Source organism: Panthera onca, chromosome F1 (assembly GCF_046562875.1).
Source record: "Panthera onca isolate mPanOnc1 chromosome F1, mPanOnc1 haplotype 2, whole genome shotgun sequence".
NCBI classification, from domain to species: domain Eukaryota; kingdom Metazoa; phylum Chordata; class Mammalia; order Carnivora; family Felidae; genus Panthera; species Panthera onca.
The window spans coordinates 61438989-61452501 of record NC_138355.1 but is presented as its reverse complement, the minus strand read 5'-3'; the positions used below and the strand labels follow the sequence as shown (position 1 = coordinate 61452501).

At 47.5% G+C, this 13513-nt stretch overlaps 1 long non-coding RNA gene across 2 annotated transcripts in view; it reads left to right on the top strand.

Annotated features, from left to right (window-relative positions):
• The window catches only part of LOC132686561 (uncharacterized), a 285206-nt gene extending 272039 nt beyond the window's left edge, over window positions 1–13167 (top strand). For both annotated transcript variants that reach the window (XR_009613761.3, XR_009613760.3), the window contains exon 7: window positions 12891–13167. This is a non-coding gene — a long non-coding RNA (uncharacterized LOC132686561). The remainder of the gene's footprint in view (window positions 1–12890) is intronic.
• Window positions 13168–13513: the final 346 nt, after the last annotated feature.

The following is a 13513-nucleotide window of genomic DNA, read 5'->3' as shown; positions in this document are numbered from 1 at the left end:
AAAAATACCTAGCACAGTGGCTTTATTAAGCACATAGTAAGTGCTCAATAAACAGTGGGTTTCAGTGTGGGCCAATAACAAATTAAATTCTCCTGCAGCTGATGGCCAAATTCTTGTATATCCTGGTAATTCAGAATATATCTGTGTTTGTCTATTCTCCCAATTAGAGAACCTGTTACCAACAAGGACCACATCTGAATAAAACTGCTAGCCTAGAAGCTCATATTAATTGTATAGGGTAGTAGTAAGGTGGTGAAGAGAAGGGCTTATAAAGCTCAATTTAAATTCTAACTCTGCTACTGCAGGCTTATGATCTTCGAGTTTCTAAATGTCAGTTTCCTCCTATGTAAAATGGAAAGTAAAAATCACCTGCTTCGTAAACTATTAGGATTAACTGAGATTTTTATAAATGTGCTCAGCACATTTCTTAATGTATAGCTCAGTACAATGAATGTTCGTAGTCTTTGTTACCATGAAGATCATGGACTTGTTAAACATTCCAATGTGGTGACCTACACATTTAGATGATCATATTTCAGAAGTCAGCCTGGCTGAGAGGGAGGGCATTGGAAAGAGTTCCTCGCGAGACCCCATCACCTCAAGGACTTGGGCATGGTGCATGCTAGCAGGTGTCAATGGAGACCCAAGATCCTGAATTAATTACAAAGATGGTTTTTATGCAGTAGTAACATTTTAAAACAAAGGAAGAAAAGCCAAGTTTGAGTCCACATGGTCTAGACAAGGGCCAGGAACAACAACATAAGAACATGGGATCATTTGTGACTATTGATTTATGTTTGGGGTGATGGTGTAATAATCGCTCTTGCTTTTTGTGCCTCATGTTTCCTAGAAGCTGTGATGCCAAGGGGGGGGGGGGGGGAGGTGGGACAATTCAATACGGATCGTGATAATTGGAAGTGAGTTTTGCACAGAGAGCCAAGCAGTCCAGAGCTGCTTCCTTGCGCTGGTTTTAATATAAGAATATGCATCCGCTTATAATTTAATAAAAATGCCCACGAGGACAGGGGATGCACTGCCAATTTTCTAGCCTCTTTGAAGAATTCCCCAAGTGTCAAGAGACTGCAGAATTGGACTTAAAGGCTTACGTAATGACTAATTTTGTGGCATGGTGCTGCCCGTTCCTGTTAGGCAGGCCTGCTTTCCGAAGCCCGTCTGTGTTCCAAGCTGATGGCAGATTTATACGGATTCTTACTGGGCAGTGTCAGTTAGAGAGGTCTGGCTAACTTTGCACAGAAGTCTCAAAGTCTTCCTGAAAATAACGGAAAGGCCGCAATGTAAAGTAAGCGGCTAGGGTCTGGCCAAACTTCAGCTATTGCAATGTGGATTCATTTGGGGTGTCAGGTTTTTATCCATAAACTAAGGGCATTGGGCACTAGATCAATGGGAAACCCCTTTAGATTCTGGTGACATATATGGCTTCTGTCTCCATAACAAAGCACGTATACACAAATGCATGGAATTTCTAGGGCCCTCGGAGTCTAGGCTTCAACACTTTGGTGAAACTATTGTAGGAGTTTCTTTTCATTCTGGAATCAAGTACAAAGATACTTTCTTAGAAAAAATTTCTAGTGATTCTTCTTATTTCCCCTGAGTTCGACAACCAAATGATCCAAAGTAGTGTCATATCTTTGTTCCCATACCTTACAAAATCTATTCCAATGGATGTTTGTTTGCCCCCATTTCCTAATGTGTTCACCGAAATTATGATCACCCAAGAATAAAGCTTTATGCATTCTGATAGCGGTGTGAATCTTGCCTTGTAAAACAGTGTTGAGCCAGGGAGTGGCAAGATGGCACCCTGCATGGTTTTGCCATGTCCGTGCCAGTGAATGGCATGCAACTTTTGTGTTGTGTGCGAGAGTTTATGTTCTGTACGGGGGGATAGGAGTCTTAATGACTCTGGCTGTAGAGGCTGTCAAATGCCAGGAGGTTTGTATCTGTCTTGTAGGTCCTTACAGGGGCTTGTGTGACAATTTTCCTTCCTGGGAAGGGTAAACACTGGTGGAACCAGTTGGCGAGAATGATGTTCGTGAAAGTAGGGGCCATCCTCATTAGGATGGGTTAGGGTAGATGCCCATTAGGCACAGGTGGACTGGCTGTTTCCTAATTTCCAAGCCGTGGGGTCTCTATCTGATGGTTCCAGGCACTGTCGTACCTGGGCAGTTCATTTTGCCTTATGCCTGCTCAGCTACCCGGGGGTGGGAGTGGGGGGAAGGGTTTGCTGAGTTCTTGTCATTCTCTTTGACCTCAGCTCTTGTCTTCTGAGAAGCTTGCTTGCCGGGCAGTGCTAATGGTGCCGATCCAGGTGTGGACACACGGAAAGGGTAGGCTAACATGAGGCGCCGTGTTCCAGTCCAGGGATCTGGCCACGTGGTGGGGTGCCACGGGTGTTTGTTTAAGCATGACCGATTCTTCCCTCTGGTCCCAGGGCAGAAAGTCACATGTCTGGAGCAGAGCAGAGGCCATTTGCCACTTTTCCTCTCCAGATGGGTTTGGTGTTGCAGAAGAGCTTTGGGAAAAAAGGTCACAAAGTGGCTAGAGGATTAACTAAACTCACACTCCAGTGCATTAGCCCACACGGAAGATGGTCACTACAACTATTGTTGAATTGGAATTGGACTCAGGGTCTTAACATTTTCTATACCTTTATTTGGTCTTGCGTTTTAGAATGTTTGCATTTCTACTGGATTGAAGACCAAGACTGTATATTAACAACTTCTTGGGAGTCTGGCTTAGGTTTGAGAAAGTGCGGAGCTTAGTGGGCTCAGCCCTCTTGATTTCAAATTGTTAAGTTGACCAAGTTGGTAGCCTTGCGCTACTTTTTCTTCCACAAATTAGGTCTATTTAAAAATTTTTTAAAATCCTTTATTTATTTTTGAGAGAGAGAGACAGAGTACAAGCAGGGGAGGGGCAGAGAGAGAGGGAGACACAGAATCCAAAGCAGGCTCCAGGCTCCGAGCTGTCAGCACAGAGCCCGATGTGGGGCTCAAACTCATGAACTGTGAGATCATGACCTGAGCTGAAGTCAGATGCTTAACTGACTGAGCCCCCCAAGTGCCCCTATATTTTTAAAGAAAGCTTGAGTCTTTGTTGAAACCAGCGGTTTTCCTTCTTAAGTTGAGATGTATGTTACCTGCGGGGCATAACTCATGAATTCATTTGGCAGTTAAATTTTTTGCCTGTTTAATGAAGGCAAAAGGTAATGTCTCATTTGAAGACAGAGATCTAACGCAAGACCTAAGCCAGAGGAATCTCCAAGATGGGAGGGTAAGGAAAGGCAAAGGAGTTTGAGGACTGGAGTCAGCAGAGTGAGGTCCCAGGGCAGCTGGCAGGTTATGTGGGTCTCAGCCTGTTGGAGGGACCCGAGAAAAAGGGGCCAGCGGGAGCAGATACCAAAGGTTGGTCGATCCAAAGCCCTTTCCTCTCCTGTGTAAGAACCATACGAATATTATGGGTATTGAGGAGGGCACCTTTTGGGATGAGCACTGGGTGTTGTATGGAAACCAATGTGACAATAAACTTCATAGATTGAAAAAATAAATAAATAAAAAAAAGAACCATACAAATATTACAAAAAATACATATTATCTACCTGTTTGATAAAAAGATTTCTGGATAAAAGGCAGATTTTCAGAAAGATACCTAACCCAAGAGTAAGTTATAAATTAAAACAGAAGTGGAGACAATATAAACATAGAAAAAAATATAAATGGGAGAAGTCAGCCAAGTCTGGGGTGGGCGTGGGGGACTGTATGACAGCAATGCAGATCATAATTTACCGGGATTGAGTGGTCAGATGTGAATACAGAAAATGGAAGCCCAGGCAAACCCCGTTCTTCTCATCTGTAAGAAGAAAACACATCAGCTCTTTAGAGGAAGGCAACTTAGGTCTCTGTTACTTAGCTCTGCAAGAATGTCACCGAGGCTTCATGCGCCAGGCACAGAGAGATGGGGTGGGCTGTGTTTCTCAGTAAAAAGAAATGCCCTTACTCAGGCTGGTAAGGGGTCCCTCCCAGAGGCCACAGCCCTAATATGTTCCTCTGGGAGAGGCAGTCTGTGGGGAACCACAACAGTGTGGTCCCAGGGTGTAGGTTTCTGATGGTTTATCCGCTGCTAAAGGGGGCGGTAATGACACTTCGGCAGAGCTTCTGAAAGAGTCACAACACCCTACTGTCTATGCCCCAGGAGCACTGACCTCCAAATTCTTATCCCACCACTACCCTTTCCTAGCTGTGTGATCCATGATTGTGTAGCCTCTCTGAGCCTCAGTTTCCTCATGTGAAAAGTGGGATGATTGCCCTTGGGATTGCTTCCAAGATTATGAGAAAAATAGTCATGAGAGACTGTTGCCCAATACCTGCTACAGGATACACAAAACATCATGGTAAAACCTCTCATCCCACAGATAGTCTGTTATAGATGAAAATGTCGGGTGGGGATTCCCAACCTTTCCGAGTTACAAGAAATCATTTTGTCATCAAATATTTCACAGACTCACGCACCACAGCTCCTCTACTTTCTGTACCCACGGGCAGAGAAAATATAACTAGCAATACTTTATTTCATAGATTTTTAGTTTTTTAAAATTTATTTGGAGAGAGAGAAAGAGGGAGGAAGGGGCAGAGTGAGAAGCCGGAGAATCTCAAGCAGGTACCGCATCATCGGCGTAGAGCCTGATGTGGAGCTCGAGCTCATGAACCGTGAGATCATGACCTGAGCTGAAATCGGATGCTTAACTGACTGAGCCACTCAGGCACCAGATGGTAATAGTTTAAAAGGGCTTTGTAATTCACGAATCCTAATAGCATCCACACACGTTACAGAAGTGTAACACACACTGAGTAGATGCAGCACTCTACTGCCCATGTTGCCACAGGGCGATTCCTGGGCTTTTCACTGATACCAGGGGCCCCTCCAGGGCTCAGTGGTCCTGGGAAATGTGTGTGTGTGTGTGGGGGGGGGGCGGTTTCTGACGGGTTGCAGATGTTGTCTACTGGACTGTGTGGCAGACTCCAGTCCTTAGCACACACGGGCTGAAGGAGAGGCCCGCCATGTCATTCTGGTAGCCAAACCACCCTTTCCCAGGAGTGAAGGCTTAATAGTGGATTAATCCACTTTATTGCACGTTGAATAGCGTCTCCCCCAAACTCATGTCCAACTAGAACCTCAGAATATCCAATAAGGTTTTTGTGATATAATCAGTTAAGATTAGGGTAGGTGTCCCCAAATCCAAGACTGGGCCCTAGACTCAAGGATTGTTGTCCTCATAAGGAGGCCAAGTAGAGGCACAGATGTGCACACAGGGAGCAAGCCTTGTGGAGATAGCAGCAGGGACTGGGCTGATGTGCCTGTAAGTCAAGAAACACCCAGGAGAAGCCAAGAGAGAGGCACCAAGATTCTCCCTGAGAGGCTCTAGAAGGAACCAACCTTACTGACACCTTGATGTCAAGCTAACAGCCTCCAGGACTGGGAGAGAATACATTTAAGCCTCCTCGTGTGTATTATTTTGTTGCAGCAACCTTAGCCAACGAATCCGTTGTGTAAGCTCATTTTTTCAGCATTGATTTTTTTTCTTATGACTAATAAGAATTATTAATAAGAGTGATAATTATGACTAAGTGTTCGTAATGGAACATTTAGAATATAAAATCAGACACAAAAGTTAAATAAAATCAATCACCCTTTATTCCACCACTTGAAGACAACTATTGCAAACATTCTGATGTTTATTCACCTGGACTTTGTGTGTGTGTGTGTGTGTGCACGCGCGTGCGTGTGCATGCATAAATTATTTTTTAAATGCTTTTCAGGTGATCAATATCTGTGCTTCTGTGCTTTGTTTCTGACTAAGTGGAAGCAGAGAAATCAAAACCCGTGCAGCACAGCCCTTTTTAATATCCTCAGATGACATTCTGGACAATTTCAATCTTTCCCTAAACCAGAGAGTGGTCCAGCTGGCAGGGAGGCCCTCCCACTTCTGACGGACAGATGCTGACATATGTCTAATAAATTTAGTGCTTAGCTGTAGCTTATGTTCCAGTCCACGGTGCCCAGGAGATAAGACAGAACTGGTAGTATGTAAAACCTTGACAGCCTCTGGGCTTCAGGACTTAGCGTATCTTGATCATTAGGTCTGTTTACCAAGAAAAGTCTTTTGAAGGTGTTCCCTGTGGAACAGGGTTATTTCCAAACGGCATATGGTGAAAATGTTACATGAGCTTCCCGCAGCTTGTCTGCGCCTGACAGGTTACAGGGGGAAATTGCTCTTGGCAGCCCAGAGTGGCCCCTTGAACTTGGGCTGTCTGCTCTCCGGCTGTGCCCGCAGTGCTAGCTCCCTCTGCAGCTGATGGCGAGAAAGCCGGAGCAGAAACACAAGAGTGGGTGCGGCCCGTGGATGGCAAGACTGGCAGAAGGCTCAGGGCCAGCTCTTTCCTGGGCAGGAGGGGGATCCGTCTCGTGCCCCCAGCCTGGAGCCCAATGGCCGGCATTGGCCTGAAGGGGCTCAAAATATTAGCAGTGGTGGGGTACGCGGTCTCCAGCTCTCCACTATTGGAAGAGACTGAACTTCTCCAAGTGGAGAGAAGTTCAACTGCCCCTGGGAGGAAGGGTGGACCCGGCTCCTTAGTGTGGGCACCGAAGGCTCAACCCCCTCAGGGATGTTTGCCTAATCCCCAGCCCAGAGGCCTAAATTCCGGAGCCCACATGCACATGTGAAGAGATCCTCAGAGGTTTTCTTCCTTTCTCTTCCCTTCCCCCTCTCCTCCTTCCCTCCTACCCTCTGCCCTCTCCTCCTCCCTCCCCTTTTGCTTTCCTTCAAGGAATTTGAATTTGCACCAAAATATAAATACGCTGCAGGGGAGGGGCCTTCTCTGGCTTTCTTACAAAGGGCAGATTTGGCGACCCCTGCATGTATTTCTTGGTGGGAGGCCTGCTGGAAGCTGGGGAGTGGGCCTGCCCTCAGCTGGGAGCTGTGCTGTCCACGCCTCCACAGCCCCCGCCCCTGACCCCCTTGTCTGTTATTGCCTGGCCCCAGGTGACCGTGGGGAGGTAATTCTGGCCATCTGAGCAGAGCCTGCCGCAATCCACACCTTGTCGCCACGAGCATTGCCACGAGCATCCCCAGCAAGGAGAGGGCCTGGAGGTCCTGGCTCCCCTTTCCTCCAAGGTCTCTTTTACCGGGGTGGCCCCTCCCCCCACCCGACTCAGTTTCTCAAACTGGACAGTGAGCCCACAGTGGTAGGTGGAGTTTTTGTGACTCTCTGTGCCCAGGGAAAGGCAAATGCAACCTTACTTGGAACGGGTGCAAATGATCTTGTGCAGAGGAGGGTTGTGAACATGCCCTGCTCCGGGGGTCAGATCTGTCTTGCCCCGGCACCCCTGCAACTCGGGAGACTCTGCCTATCAGCTTGATGCCCCCTTTCTGCTGCGCCCTGAGCGCATCCCTGAATCCAAGGGTCACCTCTGCGGCCTCTGCCCCCCACCATCGCCCACCATCACCCCACACCCCAGAAACCCCAGAGTCTCTGCTTCCATGCTTATCCCTCTATGGTGTATTTTCTTTTTCTTTAAAAAAAATTTTTTTAATGTTTATTTATTTATTTTGAGACAGAGAGAGTGCAAGTGGAGGAGGGCCAGAGAGAGGGGGGTAGAGAGAGAATCCCAAGCAGGATCCCAGCTGTCAGCGCAGAGCCTCATGGGGGCCGGTGGGGAGGTGAGTGGGGAAGCTCCGTCCCACAGATCCTGAGATGACAGCCTGAGCCGAAACCAAGAGTATGCAGCTTAACGGACTGAGCCACCCAGGTGCCCCAGGAAATGCCTCATTTTTTTATGGACTTATTTATCTACTAACTGTTTGGGGCTGAATATTTGTGCGCACCACCCCCCCCCCCCCACGCACATGCGTTTGTTGGAGCCCTGACCCCAATGCGATGGTATTTGGAGGTGGGGCCTTTGGAAGGTAATTAGGTTCAGAAGAGGTCTGGATGATTGGGCCCTTGTGATGGGATTCGTGCCCTTCTAGGAAGAGGAAAGCAGGCCAATGTGCCTGCTCTCTTTCTGTCTGTCTCTCTCCACACGCTTGCACCAAGGGGAGGCTTTGTGAGGACCCCGTGAGCCAGGAAGTGAGTTCTTACCGAAAACCAAATCTGAGGCCCTTTGATCTTGGACTCCCAGCCTCCAGAACTGTGAGAAAGAAATGTCTTGTTGAAGCCACCCAGGCCGTGGTGTTTTGTCATAGCAGCCTGGGCCCAGACCCTTACTTATAGATCTACTCTTACCTAATAGAAACCGAGCATCAAGAGGACAGGGGTCTTTTTTTTTTTTTTCTTGCTTGCTACAATAATCCTGGAGCCTCGAGAAGCGACTGGCATGTCGTGGGTGCTCAATAAATAGTGTTAAATGTAGAATGAATAGGCGTCTGGACTTTCCTCCAGTCCCGTGCACCTTTCTGCGACCGTCCGTGTGTCCTCCGCCTCCCGCGGGCACTACGTGACGAGCTGGTAGTTTTCTGAAGAATCTGGAAAGTGGTCTTCATTCCAGGGGGGCTCATGCATGAAGTGGGGGAGACTCGGGTGGATGTGTAATGATGTGTGATAAGATCAAAGTAGTCTGGGGGTGGAGGTAAGAGAGGACAAGCCAGTGAATAGCAGCTCAAGGACAAAGTCAGGTGGTCCCGTCTAAGGCTGAAGTCCTGGTCCTGTTACATCTTGAGAGTGGTGAATGTTTTAAAACTTTTTTTTAATGTTTATTTACTTTTGAGAGAGAGAGAGAGAGAGAGAGAGAGAAAGCATGAGCAGGGACGCTCAACTGACTGAGCCACCCAGGCGCCCCAGAGAGTGGTAAATGTTTTAAAGCCTCTTGCCCACTAAAGGATAGTTTTTGTTTTGTTTTGTTTTGTTTTGTTTTTTGAGCGGGGGAGGGGCAAAAAGAGAGGGAGAGAGGATCTTTAAACAGGCTCCGTGCCCAGCACAGAGCCTGACACGGGGCTCAATCCCAGGAACTGTGAGATCATGACCTGAGCTGAAATCCAAAGTTGGATGCTTAACCCACTGAACCATCCAGGTTCCCCCCCGCCTCCTTTTTTTTTTTTTTAATTGCTCTTCTCTTTCTTGGATTCCTATATAATTTGTGTAAACAAGATAGTGTCACAGTATAAATAATAAGAGCAATATCTTCTATTTATCTTGTGTTTTATCATTTTCAAAGCCCTTCTTTATCTTTTTTAAATTTATTTTTAATTTTTTAAAATGTTTATGTATTTTTAAAAGTGTGCAAGCAGGGGAGGGGCAGAGAGAATTGGGAGTGGGCTCTGAGCTGACAGCACAGAGCCCGACACGGGGCTCCAGCTCATCAACCGCCAGATCGTGACCTGAGGTGAAGTTCGACACTCAACCAACTGAGCCGCCCAGGTGCCCCTGTCTTTTCTTTCTTTCTTTTTTTTAATCCTCCGTTGGTAGTTCTTATCCTTATTTTATAGATGAGGACAATGAGGGCCAGGGGCGTGAGACTCTGGGTCACACAACAGAGAGAGCAGCCTTTTGAACATAAGGGCCCAATGCAAGAAAAGTTACCAGAAGGCAATATGGTGCTGGGGACGCAGCATGGGAGAACACGAAGGATTTCATGTAGACACTTTTGTCACTAATCACTTGGCCATACTCAGCAAGGAACTCGTTCTCCTGAAGCCTACGATCCTCAACTCTGACATGAAGGCTTTCCAGTAGAATCACTCATTTCCCAATGTGAACACACATCAGAATTCCGGGGTCTTGTCCCCACCCTGCAGATTCTGATTCAGTAAGCCTGTGATGAGATCCGGGGGCAAATATTTTTAGAAAGACACTAGGTGACTTGCCTGACTTGTCCACATTTACCCATGTCACCCCGATGCTCTCTTCTGAAGAGTGCCCCCTTCCCTCTGAAATGTGCCCGGGGCAGGTTGGGTGGGGGGGTGTCTCTCTCAAGGTCTCTTCCAATCTGACCTGCCAGGAGTTCTAGACTTCTCGGAGTGTCCCCAGGGCATCAGTGGTAGAAAGTGCGTCTCTTTCCTACCCCCCAGAGTGTGGTGGAATCTTTAACTAATGGAAGGCAGCCAGCAGCACCTCTAGGGAGAAACGGCCTGTTGCAGATCAGCTGCTCTGAGGGAGTCACATGGAAGGAGAACCACAAAAGCTACAGGATCCTTCTGAAACCTTTGGGATCCTTCACCTTCACTCGAGCTAGGCAGGGTAAACCACTCTCTCCCCAAGAATAACTCTTTCTGCCACTTCCCCATATCAAGTAAGCAAAAATATCCAAGTATCCTCTTGTTTAATTCAGTCTTCTTTGTTCTTCATAGCTTGTCCAGCAGTGAGATTACAGTTGCATGAAAATTAGTCTCCTTTGAAGAAGGCATTTGAGTGATTTTAGGTGGGCCACATGGCCATCCAATATTGGCACAATTAAAAAAAAAAAAAAGGTCTCCAGTAAATACTACAGGCACAGTCACAGCATACAGACAAACACCATGTGCCTCCACCTCTCCTCGCTTTTTGTGTGATATTTTCAAATATTAAACAAGTGCATTTTATCATTCCGTAATGTCAAGTAAGGTCATTACTGTAGTACTTTTTTCAGGGGGAAAAAAATCCCTTCACTTCGAGGGGCTCGTGGTTTGTCAGGATGAGTCAGGGAATTCTCATGATGAGCTTTCAATGGAAATGTCACCACTCTGTTTATAATTATAACCTTCACTCATTGCAGACAGTCAGGCAGAAGGGCCACAGCAAATAGCTCCAATTAGAAAATGACATGTTTGGTGAAAATTCCCCTAAACAAAGGCTTTCCGCAGTGACCCGACTTCCTAACATTCCCCACTCTCTCAGGAAAATAACTGACTGGACAAAAATGTGGGAAAAAGCAACAAAAGGCTTGGCTTCCAGAGGCCCCTCCAGGGACCAATGATCTCAAAGGCCCACATCATCTAGCAACAGCTTGTAGGCTGCTTCCTACAAGTGAGGATTTACGCACATCCCGAATCTACACCCTCTGTCCCAGGCTGGTCTCTTGAGTGGAGCTTAAGAGATGAGATATTTTGTGTGTTCCTTTGGGGGACTAGGAAGGCAGGTGGAGATATGGCGGGAAGAAACATGAAAAGAAACCCCTTATTTCCTCCTCTCTCTTTCTTCACAATAAGCCAGGAGATAAAAATCTGGTTCTTGTCTGTTTTTATTATGAAAACTACCCTCCTTAGTACCGTGAAGATAGGCATTGAGGTTAGATTTTCAAGATCAGTTTGCGAGGGACAATATTTGGTATAAACTCAGGCTCCAGATAGGTCAGAATCCCAGGTTTCATCAAGATGGCAGAAGGAATCGCTGCAGTTGGAAAATCACCACTAGGTGTTACCCCTGTGGTAGAAGGAGTAGAACAGGGACTGGAAGGGAGCCTCTGGATGGCTGGAAATTCTGGTTCTTGGCCTTGGGGATTGTTACACAGGTGTGTTCTGTGAAAAATTGAGCTGTCAGCTTGTGCCCTTTTCTAGATGTATGTCATATTGCGATGAAGCACTTAAAAGTGTTCAGCCCCATGACTTCTCCATCTCTACCTGTGGGTCTTTTGCCTTTTGGAAGGGAAACCTGGGTGTGCGTGTGTGTGTGTATGTGTGTGTGTATAGAGAAGGTCCATTCCTCTCTGTCTCCCTCACCCCTGTCTCACTGTCTTACTAGCTGTTTCTGATCCCTGGTTGGGGGGGGGGGGGTGCGGTGCAAAGAGTAAGGAGAACCACGAAGTTCTGAGGTGATGGGCACAAAGTGGGCAGAGTGAATGCTGCTGACGCTCCTCCCACCGCCAGTCCCCAGGTGCTGTAGTATCGGAGGCTAATGGCCCACAGTTGTCCCCTTCCCCCTTTTGGAAGGATTTGCCCTGGCCAGATAGAAGCCACCTCCCTGGGTGATGACCCTATATCTCCCCAAACCTCCCCCCACTCCTTTCTCCATGTTACAAGCAGCAGCCAATGACCAGGTGACAAGGAGGTAAAGCCTGGCCTCTTTCCGCAGGAGAGACCAGAGCTCCCTGTGGGGCCAGTGAGAAGCTAGCCTCTCCCAGAGACCATATCCTTGTTTTGTGCTTCCCCCATCCTATCCCAATCCCCCACTCTCCTTACCCTGACAGCTGTTCCTCAGTAACGTGACAAGAATGTCCATGTGGGCTCCACTCCAAGGGAGCCCAGCCGCCGACAGCTGGCCCTGAGCTCTCCAAGCCTAGGGAGAGTTGAGGGCTGAAGTCTTCCCTTAGTCCCCTTGTAAGCCTTCTCTGCTCGCTGCAGACATTCTCCCCCTCTAATGCTCCGTGGCCACGGATGCCCTCATCTGCCCCTGGAGACCAGAGGGTCCGCTGCTGACTTCTCTGCTGACCCCTCTCCATGCCAGCTTCCCCACATGGCCCCCAGTTAGTCCTTGCAAACCGTCTGCCAAAGTCCAGGAGAGCAAGCTGTGTACTATTGTTCCCTCCCCTCTGCCAGCCGCCCCTCACGTTTTAAGGGTTGTTGGCTAAGAGAAAGGTCCATGTTATACCCCCAACTATGAGGCTTCATCTCACAAACTCCCTACACTCTTGCCTTGAGGCTTCCTAAAAGAGAGTTGGAGGGACTGGTGGTATTCAGGGCACAGCCTTCTCTAAAGAGTGGGTCACAGAAATGTGAAATGGTTGTTGGATGGCCTTTTGGACAGTTTAACGTCCGATATTTATGTCTTGATGCCCAATTAAAATTTATTTCCAATGTGACATACTGTCACTCTAACAGACTTGTGTGTTTTAGAGTTTGCCAGAGAGGTGACGTTATTTCATCCATCGAGAGTCCTTGGATTATGTGCTGTATTTTACCTTTGTAGTTTTCCTGAATTCTCCACTTGGCTTATGGCTGACAGAAATTCTGGATGCTACTTCCGAGCTTCAAGAGGACCCCACAGACCCAGGACCCAAAATGCTGCTCGTATCACTGGGGACACCCCGGTCTTCCTCTCGCACAACGCGTTCCACATTCAGCTGGTCAGACGTGAGGTTTCCGAACCAGTCTGTATCTCAAGATTCCACATAGCTTCTTAGGTTGCGTGATAAACTGGAAAGAGCTGTAATAATTCTGCTTTTGAGTCCTAGCTCATCCCCCCCCCCCCCAAAAAAAAGCTCTTCTGTCCTCATTTTCCTCAGCTGAAAATGAGGGAACAGTCCCGGGCAATCCCTGAAGCCCCCTTCACTATTACACTCCGATGCTAATGATCTTGAACTCAGTTGTTAGACACTATCAACTGGTCAGTTTAGAAAAAGAAGTCGACCTAACATCCATCTTCAGAGGCGGTCTCCGTCAGCCTGTCCGGCCATCTGTCATGACAGTGCGACAATACCAGGGGGGACCAGGCCTGTGAGCAAATGTCACCCTTGGTGGGGGAACCATGAGTCTCCTTTTAGATACTGTGGAACAACCTTGCAAAACAAAGTTTAGCAACAACGCAGGTCA